The following is an 18,327-nucleotide window of genomic DNA, read 5'->3' as shown; positions in this document are numbered from 1 at the left end:
TACTTAATAATAACAGACACATGTATGTCAGCAAACAGCAATCTTGATATGTTTGCAGAAATATAAGACATGCCCAGAATAAATGCTAACTAGGAAATTTGCCTACGAATACGAATATGGTTTTGATGCTGTAAAAATGTTTATGTTGTCAAAGAAGATATTTGAAAAAGTTATTGGAACAAACACTCATTAATGGCGTTAAACTGAGAAATTTTTTTTCTTTGTGCTTCTTAGAAACTATCAATTAATGTTTGAAACAAACAGAACAGTCATTATTATATAACCTGTAATGAACTACATGTGTTTAATAAAAAGTAATAATAATAATAATAATAATAATAATAATAATAATAATAATAATAATAATACATCGTCAACTTTCCGTTCATGTAGACAAAAGCCTCAAACATAATAGAGCTGAGGCCACATTTCTATTAGATTTGTTCTCTGCTTTGGCATATCAAGCAAACTCCACACCCTTCTAAAGGGCTAATTCACAAGAAAATCATAAATAAATACAATAGAAACCAAAAGCCTTATTTTCTCACTCAATGACTTCCATGACATTTACAAAGCATGCAATGAAAGGGGAACTGCGTATTTGGTGGAGATAAATGTACTACTCAAATGGTAATGGCATCGCTCTTTAAAGGGGAAGGAGGTGTTTTCTTTCACTGGATGACAAATGCAGCCATTGCTATTGTCTAAATTTAAAATTTAACTGCAAAGTTTTAAGGTTTTCCTTGAGGCACTGCAGCACACTGTAATATTCAGCTTTTGCCCTGTTATAAACTGTGGATAAAACTTCACTAGAAAAAAATAATGTCTGAAAACATGTCCTGGTGGTTAAAAACAAACAGCATTTTGTCATTGACTTTTAGGGCTATGGCAGTAGGCAGTGAGCTCATGTTTATTCCATTCCAATCTTACAGGCTAATGCTAAAGCTTCTCTTGAAGGCTCTTAAAAGCTTCAGTTCCTTGCAAACGTATCATTATTGTGAGCCCATGCAAGACTAACACAAGCCGTGGGTAGAATGCACAAACCTTTCAAATATAGTATTCCGACAAGCCCCTGTGGCAAACTTGAGGTGAACACTGCAGCAATTTTTTTACATGCAAATGAGCTTTGTGCCGAACTGTTTGCTGCAAATTTGCTGCAAGCAATCAAACCTTTGACAAAGTGTTAATGAAAACTGACAACATTTTAATTTGTTGAAAATATGATATATGTTTTCTCTATGATTCATAAAATGTATGTTTTGAGTACATTTATAAATAAAATAAAATAAAATAAGTAAATCTGAAACAAAAACCTGCCTTGCAAGCCGACAAACCATGCAAGAGAATGCACAATTTACAATTTAGAGGACAGAGTGTGTGGCTGGAAACGCTCTTCTCATACCTCTTTCTGCTTTGGAATTGGCATGAGGCGATATCAGATTGCATCAGGCTTCATTGCGAGTCCCGCAGTCAGTGTAAGAGGCTTTGCTGACTGACTTCTATTGGCAAAAGGGGATAATTCAATGAAACATTATGAGCCCACTCCATACTCCATAAAAAGATTGCCTCCTCCCCTGCAGTGACATTGCAGCTCTCAATTTGGGAAAACTGGAAAGCTTTCTACCAGAAAAAAATGGAGAGAATTCCACAGAGGAAATAGAATGTTTGAGCATTTAGAGAGAAGACTTTATCTTGTGTGCAAGGAGGGGCTGGCCGACCTGTGGGGCTGAAGGACTGGATTAAAGATTTCCTGCCACACAGGCTTTAGCAGCTATGTCAGTGGTATGCCGATGACTCCCTTAGAGCTGTGGCACAAGACCACTACAGATATAGTTTTGTTTAAACTAGAAGGGCAGGTTAAATTGGAGATTTCTGTTACATGAAGCAGATTCGTTAGATGAGCTGGAGTCATTTGATAATGACCCAGGCTGTGATGGGAAAAGTGGGGCAAAGCTCAGAATCAGATTAATTAGACTGAGACACATGACTAGCGGCTCACATGTTGGGATGGCAGGAAGCTGTTTGACATTGCAAAACTCACTTTTGCTTTCTTACAAATTCACTGAGTTAAATTTTTAGTTAGTTTAGTTGCCCACCTATGATTATCTTTTTTTAAGGAACCATGAGAAGAAGTGGTGCTTGCTCAACTTTCTTTTTTGAATTATACTCAGGACAATTATAATTCTGCTGCAAATGTGTTTTGTTTATGTGTTTGTTTTTAATGCTAAGTCATTCCTAGCAGATGGTAGCATGTTAGGAGACTGGTCCAAGTCAAACAAACTAAAGTCTCTACATTATTCTGATCTCCACATATGGTGCAGGTTACTCTGTGTGTCCACACTTTTTTGTTTTGTTTTGTTTATTTTTATCATCAGTCTTAAGTATAGTCAATCCTCTCCCCAATAAGCCTCACAATTAATTCATATCAGTAAAACAAATAATACAGGATAGATAGTGTACCAAAATAGGATTAGGGTTAGGGATGTTCAATTCCTTAAACTTAAAAATGAGTGGTAGCTTGAGCTTGAATGTTACTAGTAACAGGTTTTAGCTTGTTACTAGTATGTTTGCAATTATGTTTGCATTATTTAGCACATTACTATCATTTGTAAACCCTCTGGTTCTGATCACCATGCTTACTTCGAGCGAGATTCAAATTTCTGGCATGGGAACACTGACGTGCTAACACCTACGCTAAAGACCGTAGCCTCTAGCGTCAGTCGCTAGTACACCTCATGAGATCAGGGTGGTGATATTTACCCACACAACTTTTACCAGCTGGGCTCTGCAATGTCTGTCCTTGCTGAAAAAAACCCAGCATATGCTGGTTTGGTTATGTATAGAAGCTGGGACGCTGATTTGAGTTGGTTTAAGCTGGTCCTTAACTGGTTATGTGCTGGCGCTAAGCTGGTCTGACCAGCTTAAAACCCAGCAAAGGGCAAACATAAACCAGCAAAGGACCAGCATCCCAGCTTTAAAACAAACCTAACCAGCACATGTTGTTTTTCTTTCAGCAGGGATAACGGCAAGTTATATGCTTGTATGTCTTTAAATATACTTTGATTATTATGGTAAATGACATGAAGTTGACCGTTTCAAAATGATGTACGGACCTAAATATCTAGAATGGTCAAATATGGCATCTATACATATCTATGGTATTATCATGATTGTAGCATTTTAGCATATTGTTAGCACATAGCTAGCATGTTTTAACACATAACTGCCATGATTTAGATAGATAGATAGATAGATAGATAGATAGATAGATAGATAGATAGATAGATAGATAGATAACTAGATAGATTTCATTTTTGCTTGCTCATTTGCTTTCTTGTGTTTGTTTCAGAGATCCATATGCTCTTCGTCTTAACTCATTATAATATGCTGTCTGCACAACTAGTATGCACAATATGAAGCATTAAGATTAATGTTCAAAGCCATCTCCATGCCGGAGCTTGTTCTCCACGATTGGTCGATTCTACATGGATTCCTGTTTGTTCCTTAATGAAAGGCATTGCAAATGGATGTGCAGTGTGAATTTTTATGCCCAGCACTGGTGAGGGAAGCATGCTAAACTGTGCATAATGAGGCCGTATTGTTAACTCTGTATAGAAGGATCCTCTACATTACCTGCATTTGTCTGGAGAGTGCAATGAGGCACTGTAGATCGCTGTTATAATGCGAGAAACACTGCACATAACAAATGATTGTCTTCATGGGGAGTAACAGTTTTGAAAATATTTGCAATACATTTTTATACCTTGACATTTCAGAAAAAAAAAAAAATCAACCGCAACATCTATATATTTAATTGAAGTTAATAGCATGTTAATAACAGAAAATTTTCAAGAGCAATTAATTTTTTACAGTATTTATAAATCTTTTTTATGTCATTTCTTCATTATTTATTGCCTTAACTAATTAAATGAAACAAGTATATGTTTAAACACAGCCATCTGTTAGTTATTTAGTTATAATAATCAGAAATATTTCCAGTTGACAAGTTTGCACTGCCAGTAGTACAACTGGTATTATTAAATTTTTCATTTTGTTGTTCAAACTGGCAATAAAGTAATAGTACTTTTGATATCAGTGTTTGACAGCAGTATACAGAAAGATCCGCCAAATCTGTGAAATTTGTGCCAAACAATTTTGAGCACATCAATTCGAAAACAGATTATTTGAAAAGTAACACCTCTTATAACTACGCTGACATACAGTATGACTGCAACACTTGTGCATAATGTTATCATTCTTGTTTTGTTCCGTACAGCTTATGTCATGACTGTCTTGCTTGCTCTCACCTGTAAGCGTCGCCCAGGAGACAGAAAATTCTGATATCGTCTTTGTTTTGACAGTGTGTCACCTCTTGTAAGTGATTTTTTTGTACACGCTCTGTCATCCCACTTTCTCGTCAGCCACTGGGATATTTTTTAATTTGATGAAAATGTCACATTGATGGCAAGGTTGTAAAGAGCAGTCAGCTTGTAAAAAAGTTCATTGCAACTTTAGATTAATTCAAAAGTTCCAATTTGACAATCAGTATATTTTTAGACAACATGCAACTGTACAAGTAGTTTTTGCTTTCTGACACTGGCAAATAATATTGTGGCATTCAAACATTACCGCTCACTGGGGAACTTGAATTTTGTGCATGAGGTCAGTTTTGAGTTTAGAGTTTTTACAGTGCTGACTTTGCGATTCTTTTTACAAGATTTTTATGCTTTTTGTGTAGTAGACACATTAATTTAAAGCACATTTTGTGATAGAATATTGCATTCCATGTCACATAATTTATTTAGTCTATTGAATTAGTCACACCTCATGGCCTATAGATCTGAACATCATAGCGCATAAACAGACCTAACACAAATGTGCATGAAAAGCTAATATATGTCACACCTTCTCATAATTTCTCTTTAAACATTCAAATCAAAATATTTTCAGATCACTAATCAGGATGCATCTGTAATTGCAGTTGCAGAGATGGCTGTAGTAATTATCATAACAAATATTAGCATTTGAAAAATAATGAAATTGATTTCAGGCAAAACACATCAGTCCTGTTGATGTCAGCAAAATCATGATCGTTCATGCCATTATATAAAGACAGACAGTGCATTCCCCATACCATCACATGGATAAAGCTAACTGTAGGAAAACACAATCCTGTCTTTTACTTTCTTTCACGCAATTAACAAATGCTATGCAATAATAAACGGTTTGCATTTTAAATTTATTTATTTAGTGAATAAATTCTATTTTATAAGGTCACAACACTTAAATTCCACACTGTTTTACAGAAACACTTGAGAAAAAAATACAGTTGGAAAGTAATCTTCTAATCTTTAATCTTCATTATTTATTTATTTAGAGAGATAATATAATATTATTTTTAAAAAAATGGGATTAACCAAAACACAATTTTATAGCTTTCTGTGTTTTCACATCTTCTGAAATAATACAGCTTGTTCAGGATCAAACACAGGTGAAAACAAAAAAAAACCAGAAACAAGTGAAATCATATGTGAGCAGACACATATGTACAATGAATATAAAATATAAAACAAAATGTAAATAGACATTGGCTAATGCTACCAAATGAAATGTCATCCGAGGAAGTGGTACATAACTGTGAAAGCTTTGGGGGTGTTAATCTACTCTATCTACGTTTTGATCATAGTGCTGAAACTTAGTTAACTTAGTTAAAAATCAAAGAGAAGCATTTATGAATATTACACTACCCTTTTTGTTTTGATGTTAATAACATCAAAGATAAACAACCGGAATAGAATTTAACAGAATTTGTTAAAATCAAGGTGAAGATATTTCCAGTGCAATATTTTTGTCGGGTGTGTAGATAAACACAGAATGTAATTTCCTTTTGAGAGTGTGTTGATGTGAGGCTAACAGGGTCTAATTTGAGTGCGAATAGGTGACGTGTTAGTTGCTTTCTCACCTGTGTGCAAAGTCTGCCATCTGCTCCTCGGCTGTCCGGATGACTGGAAGCTGTCTGATTATAAGTAAAGCTCGTCTTGACTTGCTGCCAGTGAGGGATGAAGTGAACATCAAAGCTTAAGCCAGACTGTGTCCAAGCAGGGCTTAGATCTGTCTCTCTATGCTTACCAGTGCTCCAGGGTTCTTTGACTAATATGAAATGCAGAGACAAGGCCGGCCCATCATACAGGCAGCCACCTAGGGCCCTGACATGTCTTGGGGGGGCACCATAATAAATGAGCAGATCATTACTTCCTACAAAAAGATCTTCTTATTATAAAATTTATACTGCTGGGCCCCACTTCATAATCTTGTCTAGGGCCTCATAAAATACTGGTAGCAACTCAAATATGTTCATACAATGTATGGAGAGATGTATTATTATTATTATTATTATTATTATTATTATATTCCATTGCATATTAACTAAGATACACACATTTCTGACTTTATATCATTTAAATTCTACATTGTGTTACATTTAAATATTTAGTCATGTTAATCAATCGTTTTATACATTGCGTCCATAATCTATATTAAAATGGTTTTGCAATGGTTAAAGGGGTTTCTGTTTAAGAACACCCCAAAAGTAATTATCATGTAACTTCCGCACCTTGTGGTGAATTGTGAATCAGATTAGATGAAAGATCACATGAGAGCGTTTTAAATAAAACTGGAGACACTGCATTCTCTGTTCTGTTTAGCTAATTCAAACATCCTGTTACATCTTGTTAAACTCCCATCAATTATACACGCTTCTCATAGGGCACATTTCATTATTCAAAATGCATAATAAGACCTAGCATGATGTTCAAGCATATTCACATGTTCTTACATAAATGTGCTTCTGATAACTGAATGAAATGTTGTGAGACAAAATATATAAACACCTACATTGACTAACATAATATCAGATGGCTCTTGTATGTGCTGGGTTTGAGGAATGATACATTTTCTACAAGTTAGTAATTTCTTTTTATCTGCTGACGCTCATTTTGGAACTCTTTTTTTCTTCTACAAAATGAGAACAGGCTGGAAAGCAGTCATAAATTGCGGACTCAACAGGAGTGTGATTTTTTTTTTTTTTTTTTTCAAGTGGTACCTGTTTTTGCTTCATTTCTCACAGACCTACAACAAAAGAAACACTCCAATAGAAAATCCCATATCGGTTTAGTTCTTAATTTTAGGTTCATGTGTATTATATTGCCAAACAGCAAATTGAATAGACCTTTTCAAGTTTGCATGCGCAAATGAAAACACATATTTATAATTGAAAAATAACATAAAATAAATTAAACACAGGCGCATGGCTTTAAGGGACTGAACAAATTTAGTTGAATATTAGCTTTATTATAAAGAACGAGACTTCAGGCAAGTGCAAAGCTTTGATTAGAAACACAGCAAACAGGTATGGCACAGGCAAGACACAAGACTGATCTTTGACCAGTAAACAGTATCCAGAAGACTTGACAAGAGGGGTAATCTGAGAGCATGAGCATGAGTCTGGGCAAGACAAGACTATGACTATGACTTAGACTAACTAAGAAAACTTGAATAGGCTTGCAGCTATGGTCCGAGGTATAGTGCAACAGTTTGTGTGGTGTACGAGTGAATATAGTAGACAGAATCATGACAGTACTATTATGTTCTATCAAGAAAAGGCAAACTTTATCATAGATTTGGCCCATTTCCTGAGGGAAAGAGGCAAATTATGAAACTCAGTGGCCGAGCAGCTGTATGCAAGCCTCACTTCAAATGCAATGTCAATGTCAAACGCTGGATGAACTTTGCTACCTCTAGACTCCGGAGTAGTGGAAAAGTGAATAATAAAGCTTCACTCTGTTGCGGTCTGATGGGTGAGTCTGGATTTGAAGGATGCCAGACAAATATTACCTACCTGACTGCATTGTTCCAAGAAAAATAATGGCATAGGCCTGTTGTATAGGGGTTTGGCTAGGCAGATTTCGCTCAGTAAAGTGAAATCTTAATTTTTTTCAGGACAATGTTCAGCTTCCTACTTTGTGGAAAAAGGTTCTTTTCTGTTTCTTTAGGATTGTGCACCAGTGCACAAAGCAAGGTCCATACAGACATGGTTGGATGAGTTTGGTGTGAAAGAACTTGACTGGCCCACACAGAGCCCTGATCCCATCGAACACCTTTGGGATGAACTGGAAAGGAGATTCTGAACCAGTCCTTCTCATGCAATATAAGTGCCTAACCTCAGAAATACTGGAAGATTGGCAAAAATTCTCACAGATGCACTCCGAAATCTTGGGAAAGCCTTCAAAGAGTAGTGGAAGCTGTTAGAGGTGCAAAGAGGGGCCGGATGAATATTAATGTCTGTGTATTTAGAATGTGTCATAATACTGTTGGTGTAATTGTCTGCTGTCCTATTACTATACATTTATCTATACATTAGAACATAATTTGTTTTTATTTTTTAAATCTGAATAATTTACTATAAACTATAAATCATCCAGTCCAGGTTTTCAACAGTGACAATTACCTAAGGATTAATTACCTAAGAAAGCAAGATCAATGAAACTTGTCTTCATTTGCAGTTGGTAAATTATTTAATAGTATGTATTCATGGATTTTATGAGAAATTAAGTCTACATGGCAAAATGTATGATAGTTACAAATTGCCATTGTATTGCACATTGCTTATCTGAAACACTTCAAGGGTAACAATGCATCTAGCAACATCTCAAGACAACAGATGTGACAAATCGAACAAGAGCGTAAGCGAATTCATGCATGGAGAAAAAAAAAATAAAAATAGTATATATATATATATATATATATATATATATATATATATATATATAAAACAGATCACGATAACAAACCAATAGAGATAGTCTTTATTTGTTCAGCATGATTTACTTTATTTAAGCATGAAGGATCGTTAGTGATTTCTTCTGAGCCCTTGGCAAACTGTCACAGCTTCCTCAACATAATACTTATTGATTTTACATGATCAGGTGAAGAGGTCACTCTGTAAAGTAGTCAGGGGCAAGACAGATGGTGGGAAAAATTCTGCCACCTGACTGTGAATTGGTGTCATACCATGGTGCATTTGTTTGTATGGTAATACTTTAGTTTTATTTTTTATAGTTGCTCAGTAGCCTGACTAGCACATTGGCTGTTTATTGCTTACTGTATCAAGCACACATTAATGTCTTATTTTCCATCATTTATATCCCTTAATCCTACCACATAACTAAACTTATCAACTACTGATTAATATTAGTTTATCATGAGAATTGGTCTCCAAACCAAAGTGTGACAATGAGCAGTGTAGAAAGCAAAGTTTTTCTTTTTTGTTTGGGAAATATGTATATATTTTTGTGAAATATTATATACAAATAAATGCATAATATTGTTAGCATAAATTAGATGTTAAAATTAATATCACAAGTCAAAATTATGCATTTAATATTCTATGGACATCTTTACATTTTTAAAACATTCGAACATCTGTAAATATTTACAGATCATACGTGAAAAGGTTTTGTATTAGTTTCTGACTGTCAATATGTTGACACTGTATCTATGAATACAAATGAGACCACTTTCTATATAACAGAGCATCTGGGTTTCTTCAAGCAAGAATATCACACAGCACAGTATTTAAGACAAGGGAGAAACATCTCAGCTGGTGGCTAGCAAATGAGACTGGAAAAAGCCGTTTTGCCAATCATGTTGAAAGACAGATTCATTGGGGAATTGTTTGAATTATGGATTCTCAAGGAATTCCTCATCCCTAAGACAACTTACAAATTGGGCCTTGACACTTGCTTTGTAGGGTTTTTGATTGCAAAGTGCATAAAAAAAATGAAAAGCAGTGTCTGCCTTATCCTGTGAGATTTTAATGGTGCTTATTAAACATTCCCTGAAGGGTGTACGTTGTGGCAGATGTACAAGGTGTGTTACTGAAGCATGTAATGTAAGCAGAATTTCCCTCAGCGCATTTTACAACTGCCTTTTTTATTGGAGTGATTAGGTTTCTGAATTAATTATTGTGATTAGTCATTTTCCAAAACAACACACAAGAGCTTCATTTCTAAGTCTTACCTATGCTTTTGTACTTCGATCTGGCTCTGAGATAAAATGTCACAGTTGAAATACAATTTCAATCAGATTACAGATTATGCAGACAAGATTTGAGAAATGAAATCTGTTAGAACTAATCCAACAATATACCTAATCAGCTTACTCTTTGCCTCGCTGCGTATGCAATATGGTTTGGGTTAAAGACGTTTTCAATGAAAAAGAAAAACATTATGATAGCGAATCATTATGACAGAATAATTTATAATCTCAAATATCATGAGCGCTTTTCTTTAAAAATTCAACGTATCGAGCTCAAATGTAATGCATTTACATTTCGTTTCCAAAATAATGCATTTGGTTGACACGAATGAGTCAGTAGGTCACTATGGTAAAATATGTACAGCATTTTGCCTGTCTTGAAGGTCATCACTGCGTAAAGCATCATATCATAAAATTAGATCTCTGACCAAAAACTACTCCATCATCACTCATGAATATTTCAGACCCCCGACATAAGTTGGCTGTTTGAAAATTTTATTTTACAACTGTGTAAAGATATGCCTCAGAAATCATAAATATTTATGCCATTTCTCTGCCTCAGTTATCTAAAATGATTCCCGGGTGTGGATGCTGTGTAGTATCACATCTCTGGGCAAAGCTTTGCCAGCAACATTACTAATTACTATAATTAATTCTCTATGTTTGGCATCTGTGTATGTCACCTAATTAGCAGATGTGGTTCTATTCACTCATATTTCAATGGTTTGCTGTGTGAAAAGGGACATTAGCTTTGCAATAAGGCTCTTTTGACCCTCTCAGCCTTGAAAGATGACAAAATATTTTTATATTTTCAAAGAACATATGCAAGATCGGTTCATTGCTTTTCACTGATCCAACTTTCATCTTAAAGTTTTAAAGATGATGACAGAATGTTTTGTGAACATCTTTTATTGAGTGACTGATGAATTGTTCTGTCTTTCATCGATAATTCTTGGCCTGTTGATGCTGTGATGAGGGTTTCTTTCCTCTACTTATCTCTTGTTTCTGACGTATGATGGTGAAACAATGAAGGGAAAAGACTGTTTTTTTGAAGTATCACTATAATTGCTGGATCCTCATGAGAGAGCGAGAGACCAACTTTAAATTCAGTTGAAGTTCACATGTTTAATTGGCCATTAATAATGTCATATTGAAGTTGCGCTCTATGAAAAATTGGTTTTGTCCAGTGTTTTTCTGAGAAAATGCGATTGCTAATGCACACATTTATGATTATTTTAATTTGTTATTTATTTATTTTTTTAAGCAGAATAAATTTGATACACATTTTGTGTAAAGCTTAGCATAAAGCTTTTCAGACATATTTAAATTTCCCATTAAGGAAAAAACATGCTCACAAAACAAGACAGTTGGAGTCAGTTCCGGTAACGTTGTCACATGTGGCTTTCTTTGTTTCTAAATACAATACTGATACTGATACTGGTACACTGATGTAATACACATGCAGTACAAACTAATATTTGGATTGGAAAGTCATACATAAATATGATTGTAAATATAAACATACGGATTAATGAAAAGCTGTGCATTGCAGTAAATTGCACTGTATATGTATTAGCTCACTTGCTCTCTAGATGTAGGGCCAGATTTAAAGCTTGTACCAGCACAAACCCTCTTTTGGCGTTAAAAACTACTGTCAGGATTTACTAAAGATACACAGTGAGAAATTAGCTTTGAAATGCTGTTTATACTGCTATTTTTGTGGCTGATCTTATTGGATATGCACTTGTAGGAGTTTTCCTTTTCAGATGCAAAATGCATGGGAGAAAAAAATATTTAAATGACTTACGTAACATGATTTTATAAGGTTTACGCTTGTCAGTTCACTGGTATTTGTCCCATTATTTATTTAATTTGTGCCTTTGTTGTTAGCAGATTGCACATAACTCATTGAAATGTGCTGTCCGTTTCTGGGTTTTTTATGGGGTACATTGTTAAGACAAAATAAGATTCAATTTTATTAACTGTAATAGTCATGCTGGTTGGTTCTATGTGGTTAAAGCTGGTTCTCCAGCCTGGCCAAGCTAGTGTTCAACTTGTTCTCCCAACCTGACCAGCTAAAACTCTAAAACCATTCATAACCAGGCAGAAAAAACAACTACACCAAACCACCTTATCAGGGATAACAGGGCAGATGTTACAATATCGGGAGAACAGAGGTTAAGGGATGGCTATTTTGACTTGGGACATCTATCAAACATGACTAAAAGCTAAAAACAACTTCAAACTTAGCACCCACAACACCTCAGCTATCACACTGCAGCAAAGGATGAGTTCTGAGTACAGGATCTAAAATGCAGCCAGTTTCTTTTTATTAACAAACCTAAAATGAACAGTGTACACCGGAATCAAAATAGCTCTAAACACACAAACGTAACAACCAAAGATAGACAAGAACAGACAACCTAGAAAACAGAGGGCTATATTTACACTGGAGAACTAAGAAAGGAAACAAGATAACAAGCAACCTTAACTACAAACAGGTGCGTAACTTCAATCAGTAACCAGTGCAACAAACAAGAAAAAAAGGCAGTTAGGCAAGCAAATACCAAAACTAAGACATTAGCAATATGGTAGCAAGTTTTACACTTGCAAGTACCACTCACATTTTCTTCAGATAATGTCAAAATATATTAGTATAGTCATAAAATTGATTACAATATCTGAGGTGAATCTTCACCTCACAGCAGCACACTGCAATTGTGGTTGACTTTCATCCCAATGATAGATTGCACACCATCTTATAGCATAAATCATATTTGCCTGCAGGTGTGTCCTTGATACTGTATCATATTATGATGACGCATTTTAGTGTTGCCTTAATGTAATAATGTTTCATAAGATAAAATCATCACATCAATATGAAATTTTCCCTTTGTTTAATGCTTTATAATCCATCTTAGCAAAATTTTATGACTCAAATGTACCCGAGTGTGACTAAAAACAGTGTTTAAAGATAAGAGGAATAAATCTTGTCGTTTTCTTGGCTTATCATAGCAGCGGCATGTGATCAGAACATCAACATGTCATGGCTATTACCAAAATAGAATGTGTTGTGTAAGACATTTTGTCATGAGTTACAGTGAGCAAGAACAACTGCTTCAACGAAACACATAACAACATGGAAGAGGCTACAGCTTCAGATAGGCGAATGTGACAGTCAAAATGACACTGATAGCACCAGCATTATCACAAAAGTGTAAATCTCTAGATGGATAATAGTGTTGAATCCCTGAAGAGAAAGACAGTGGCAGAATACCGACTTTCCTTGAACTAATATAAAAAAATAGAGTAGTGTGATAAATGTTCCAAGCCATAGAAAGACACAGTTTTTATATTCCGTATTGGCCATTAAATCTATGTATATCTGTCTGGCTATTAAATCACGATCTTGCACTTACAAAAAAAGGAGATGGTACTGTGGTACATTAATGGTACCAGAGGGCAAAATTATATATTCCAATTCACTGAACGATTAACATATTCATATGCCATGACATTGAGCGATTATTCTATTTATGTACCTATGTATTTACATATGACTTCCAAGAAAATGTGGCACTTTCAAGTCAAGACAAGTCTAGTTACATTTATGCACACTTGCAAAAGTCATCAATCATGAAAAAAATTTAATTTCCGCAGGAAAGCACATCAGCAGTAGAAAATACTGTTAATATTCAAATCCAGTTAATGTTTTGTTTCAATTACATTTAATAATGCATATTTTTTAATTAATTACATATAGATACTGTATAAGCAGCTCTAAAGAAGACATGAGCGTCAGCTAAAGTCAATTCACTATTAATTCAATATAGTTCAATAATAGTACAAAACTAACATCATTATCCATGCAGTTCATTTGTTTATATTTATATTGTTTATATTTTGTTACCATAGTTATCTAAATTTCATTGATGCGCAATGAAGCAGATCCATATTCAACAATTAAATAAAATGGATCTCACTTGATGATATCATACAGCCATTATTAGTAAAAGTGTCTTTAAGCATTTCCTGGTCAACAGGTTTTCACTCCCAAGTCGTCACACTTTGCCACTTGGTCAGGACCCTTTGGTTTTGACACACAGGGTTCCCTCTAGCATCATTTACTTTTACATTACGTTTACACATTTATGAGCACGTAACCCACGCAACCCCTGTCCTAAACTTACCATTTGTCAATAAAACACAAGATATAACAGGCAGATACAACTACCATCATTATTTATTCAAAAAGGATTAATATTCCAAGTGATGCCAAAGTGCTCCGACCAAGCAGCAATATGCGTCGAGTAGGGAGTGAGAATGTGTTGTCCTGGTAGTGTTGCAAATGACCTGGAGAGTACAAAGTGACTTTGGCCACAGCAGCCAACCCAGAAAACCTTCGCGTAGTGGTTTTGTCTGTCCAAATTCACATTTTGTTCTCAAAATGTAAAATTCTAGGTTTTAAAATGTGACCACCAAAGCTCATGTTCAGACAAATGCATTTTCTCTGTCTCGCAGGTGAACGAGTGACCCAATGAGGTGGAATACTACTTTACCGGAGTGCTGGAAGAGAAGTCACCTTGCCCCAGTTCTCCGAGAGCACAGGGAGAGAGACAGACATCTCTGATTGTTTGTTGCCAGTAGGGAGACGGGAAGGTCAGTAAACAAACAGGACTGCATTTCTTCTGCTGCAGTGTGTCATTCTGCCTGATGTTCAACTCGTGTCAGCACGAGAAGAGATGTTTGGATTTCCGCTTGATGTATCTGCAAGTGACTGCTGTCAGTGTAAGCACTGCCATTGAAAATGCCATGCATGAAAAGTCATTGAATACAGATTAAGATTTGCATTTCAGCTTCTTTGAGTAGGTCTGAAATCTTCTTTTACTATTCAGAAAAAAAACTAAACAAAACAAAACAGTTGAATAATGATAATTTGAGTAATGACAAAATATACTTTAAATTATTTTCCCTCTCTCTGAATACTACGTGATATGCGGCACAATTAATAACATATTAAAATTAAAACGTTATTCCATTTTACCAAATTAAAATGTCAATATGGAATAGTGTGATTATTAAACCACAAAAGGCCATTCAATGAATTTAGTCATTTATTCTTATGCATAGTGTTTACTGCTTGCAAGTGAAGAGGTAGCAGTCTGTTCTGCCATCATGATATACTGCTTTTAGCAGACTCCAAGCATCTATTGATGCTTGCTCAATACAAATTCCATCTGCCATTGCTTTGAGTTTAGTGCGATTTATGCGGTGCGGTTGTTGCAAGATATATATTTGTTAAAACATTATCGTTATTTAGCACTGTATCAATAAAATATAATATTTCAGGGGGTTTTTTTCACTCACTTTAAGCCTTTGGTTGGCTAAAAGAGGTTTTCCCTTCAAGAGTAACTCCTTATTTTGAGCAGAATATGATGCAATTTGGAGACAAAGCACATTGCTTGCAGTTTTGTACTTTTTGCACACCCTTTTCGAACATAAAAGTTGCTGTCTCAGTGTGATTTTATGTACTTTTACCCTTGATATTTAAGAAACAATAATTTGAGATAGTTAATGTCCACAATGCTAAAACTTTAAAACTAATAAATAAGAAATAAAATGCAGTATATAGTGTGCCAAGCTTCTGTAATTTAAAAAGAAAGAGATAAGAGAGAGAGAGAGAGAGAGAGAGAGAGAGAGAGAGAAATATATAGATATAGATATAGAAGTTCAGCATTATCATACAGAAGGTATTCTTGCTGTAGCAAATGTATGTATTTTGCATAAGCAACTTGATTTATAACTTCAGGCGAAAAGATAATAAAAATAATAAGTAAATAAAGGATAAAATATATACTGACTATGCAATATATACTGACTATGCATACATTATCGAACGGGTTAGAGCTTTTAACACATGAGTAGCAATAATAGTCTTAAGGAAGCTATTATTGTCTCGTAAGACCCAATTTATTTGATGGATATGTGGAAGACTCTAAAAACTCTAAGCAAGCAAGCAAACAATCAAATAACAAATAATAAAATAATGCAATCCCATCAAAAACAAGTCTATTATTATGTGAATTAAAACTAAATAAATAAAATAAAATTTTACTTAAATAAATAAAATAAAAAAATGTAAAAAGGCTGTGAAAGTAATGGTCCACACAAACTAAAAGAAAACAAATTAGCATTAGCAACTGATGAGAGTGTAGAAATTTGTGGCTGTTAAAAACTATTGCAAGGCTTTTACGTTTCATTCTAAATGTTTTGTTGTGACATACTGTTATTTCCGTCGTCGAGTCCTCTTTCTCCCTCAACCACAGCGTGGCACATACAGCTTTATACATTGATATTTATATATATATGTATGAAGAAGACGCTGAGGTAGCACTATATGCCTTGACTCATGAGTTCATCTGCCCATCCATTCATGGTGATTAGCGGTCAACTTGGCTTGCTGTTGAACTGAGGATTGGCTTCAGCACTGAGTTCAACACCCCAATGGAGGTACTGCCTAAAGGAGAGTAACAGAAAAAAAGGAGATGGTTTTACAATGCTTTTTTTTCTCAGTAAGGGACCACCCCCCACATCCCCCCTCAATTCAAGCACTATAAAAGGTCAGACTTTTTTTCTCAGTAAGGGACCACCCCCCACATCCCCCCTCAATTCAAGCACTATAAAAGGTCAGACTGAAAGTGTGATTTATTCATGAATAAGACATTGGTGATGTACCAATACACAACTGAGTAACTGAGAAAATATATATATATATATATATATATATATATATATATATATATATATATATATATATTATATATATATATAACAGCTAAAAGGGTTAATAAAACACTTTACAGTTGCAGTGGTTATTGCAACTTAGTTCTTGTAGTATAAAGATGACTCGCAACGGGAAGCAGTGGGCTTTAATTGCCTCCCAACAGATTGCTGCCTCACAGAGAAAGCGGGTTAATTGTGTGGGCTGGGAAAGCCATTTTGTGACCTTTATCAAGCATTACCAAACACAACATTTCCGAAGCTTTAATGTTTACAGGTTTGTCTCCTATTGCGCATGAAATGAGTTGGCTGGCTTCCAAAATAAAAAGGCCAATCCTTCAAGACAACATTAATTTGTACACAAACTGTAGTGTCACACAGGACACTTAAAATGCTTGTGGCGCATTTATATAAAATGATATTACATTGCTTCCAGCACAAAGTTTCGAGTGAACGTATATACGCTAAAGCATGTTCGGTTCTAACCAAAACAGATTCATGTAAATTAATATAAACACTTTTTTTTGTTGCAGATATTGCAAGCATTTTTAATAAATTGTCATGTGAATAATGCCGAAAAATGCAAAAAAACAAAAACAAAACAAAAAGCACACTTTTAAAAATAACAGTGTATCAATTAATGAAAACATTTTCAGATAACAGCAATAGATGTATTACCTGATCAAAATGCTTAGATTTTGGTCATTTTGCTCATCAAAATTGGACAGTTGCAGATGATAGCTTGTGTTATTGATTTTATTTTATTTTTTTTTATGTGCCTTTAATGTTTTGTTTGTTTGTTTGTTTTTGTTTAGCAACATAACAAAAAATATTCATAACAATACCGACAATTAGTGTTGTGGTGGCTGGTGTTTTATCACTTACAAAATGTTTATTTATTTTTTTTTTATATAATGCATGATCAACAATGTAGTAAAATTATTTTTCAATTGCCTCTGAAATGCTAAAATATGACTGTAAAGTACACTGATTGTCAGCCATCAGCTTAGCCAGAACCCCTCAGGAGACTGGCTGGTTCCAGACTGTATAAATGTTTAGCACTTCAGGTAAACCATTAGCTGGTGACCTGCCAGTAAACTGCCTACATGCCACATGCTGTCTGCTGACAGTCAGCCAGTATGTCAGTGTACTCTGAGGGTGGATGTCTGTCCACCACCTGACCACTGTCTCTGCTGCTGTACTCGGCCATCTGGCACTGCTCTTTCTCCTGAGACGGGATTAAGTGCACTCGCCTGTCACACAAATGACAACAGTTCCACTGCAAACTCCAAGAAATGAGTGTGAAAAACTGCTTAGTTAGAGTGCAGAGAGCGATGTTGTGTGAGTGTGTATGTGTTTGCATGTGTGTGTGTGTGTGTGCATCCGTGTGTGCTTTTCCACATACAGTAGTAAGTCCTTGAGCATTTCACACAAGCACCAAACTCCCTTGAG

At 35.0% G+C, this 18,327-nt stretch overlaps 1 protein-coding gene across 1 annotated transcript in view; it reads left to right on the top strand.

Moving 5' to 3' along the window:
- The window catches only part of LOC122334861 (leucine-rich repeat and fibronectin type-III domain-containing protein 2), a 112,556-nt gene that overhangs the window by 19,375 nt on the left and 74,854 nt on the right, over nt 1-18,327 (top strand). Inside the window, exon 2 of the mRNA XM_043232744.1 lies at nt 14,617-14,754. The gene's annotated coding sequence lies outside the window, so the exon portion shown is untranslated. The remainder of the gene's footprint in view (nt 1-14,616; nt 14,755-18,327) is intronic.

Source organism: Puntigrus tetrazona, unplaced genomic scaffold (assembly GCF_018831695.1).
Source record: "Puntigrus tetrazona isolate hp1 unplaced genomic scaffold, ASM1883169v1 S000000657, whole genome shotgun sequence".
Classification (NCBI taxonomy): Eukaryota; Metazoa; Chordata; class Actinopteri; order Cypriniformes; family Cyprinidae; genus Puntigrus; species Puntigrus tetrazona.
This window is presented reverse-complemented; position numbering and strand designations above follow the sequence as displayed.